The following is a 1,790-nucleotide window of genomic DNA, read 5'->3' as shown; positions in this document are numbered from 1 at the left end:
AGAGGAGAACGGCGACAGCCGGTCTCGTTTTGGAAGCAGCCAGCAGACATGTTTCTACTGTATATGGCTGCAAGCAACTTGAGTGGGATTGCTTTCGGGCCTGCCGCCGTAGACCGCACGGAGACGACCAGAACGAAGGGGTTTAAGCACAACCGGACCCCCTTTCCATAGCGTCGGCACGAGTCGAACGCCGCCGCCGCTGCCGCCGCGGGGAGACGGGCGTTATCTTCCCCAATTGCCGTGGCCGTTCCAAGGGGGCCTCGTTTCGGCGGGCCTGGCCCCATGGCAAGACGGCGGGCATCATCAATCAACCCTCCCGAGCACATCCCAGGACAAAGGACCACTTTACCGGCCTTTTAGTGACCTCGCGTTCCGGCCTTGAGGGGCGAGTGTCATTTGATGGAGAACGGAGGCCGGTGACCCGCGGGAACCGTCAGCGGGCCAGAGCGCGCCTTACCACAGCCGACGCTTGGCGCTACCTCGACGACAACCTTCTTTCCCTCGGACTCAACACGTGAGGGGGGCGAAACCATAAGTGCGGTGGTGTGTTTGTGCGCCCAAGTGAAAGCCCTAGCCCCCCCCTCCCCCCCCCCCACTCCGGCGTGGGCGTCCTCACCCTAGGGAGTGTGGGGATAAGAGGATATAAAAATCGACAAGGAGTACCGAAGAAGGAACGCTCAGGACGACATCGTTCGCCGAGGGGGCCTTCAGCGCCGAAGCCCGACGGCGTGCAGCTTCTGCCAGCAACCGTTCGAGCTCAACTCCGGAGCCCCTCCATCGTCCCCATGAAGTCGTCGGCACGTAAGCTCGGACGCCCAGCCTCTGATGTATAATCATAATCATGTGTAATTATTGAATATATCTGTTTGTTTAAACTGAGCCATACGGTGTCTCTTTGCCTCTTCGTCCCGTGTGGACCTGCGCATTATGGGGGGTCATCACACTGGTGTCAGCAGTGGGGTTTCAAAAGCAAATTTCCTCTGAATGCTGCGACATTCATGACTTCAAAATTGTAATCAAAAGGGAATCACGGGACTGATTGTGGGACTTTTACCCCCATTTGAGAGGCTTGAGGCACCGGAGGGCTTGAGTGAAAAAAAAATGTCTGTATCTGAGGGAGCTCCCACTCCACAGCCGTCGCTCGGAGCAAGCATGCTGGCATTAGGAAGCGTCATTCCGACGTTTACGGGAGATAAGACAGGGGTTCCAATCTGCGATTTCTTTTCCATGCTAGAAGAGACTGGGAAAATGAGGGGATGGTCCGATGCTCAAATGCTGGGAATGGCGAGGTGTAAGATGGCAGGAGCTGCTCATGATTTTGCATGGCGAGACGAAAAAGTAAAATCCACAAAATCATTTGCGGAATTTAAGAAGCTCGCGTTTGAGCATTTCGACACTGAACCACGTCACGTGCGGGTACAGAGGTTCCGTGACGCCGGACAGATGGGGAGGACGTGCGAACGTTTGCGTCGCGGCTTCAGCGCCTAGCACGCGATACGTTAATCAGGGAGGAGGAAGGGGACCAGCTAAGGAAGAAATACGCGGAGGATCTACTTAAAGAGGAAATGACCGCTTTGTTCGTGGCTGGTCTGCAAGACCCCGTGCGCCGGTTCGTGCTCTCGCGCAAGCCGAGCAATTTCGACCAAGCCGTGGCGGCCGCATTGGATGAGGAACGAAATGAGGCGTTAACGACAGCCGCAGCGAGAGTACGCGTCATAGAGAGAGCGGTGCTCAACCCTGAGGTTGCTCTCTTGAGAGAGCAGTTAGATCGCTTAGAACAGCTGCTATCT

Source organism: Amblyomma americanum, chromosome 1 (genome assembly GCF_052857255.1).
Source record: "Amblyomma americanum isolate KBUSLIRL-KWMA chromosome 1, ASM5285725v1, whole genome shotgun sequence".
NCBI lineage: Eukaryota > Metazoa > Arthropoda > Arachnida > Ixodida > Ixodidae > Amblyomma > Amblyomma americanum.
This window is presented reverse-complemented; position numbering follows the sequence as displayed.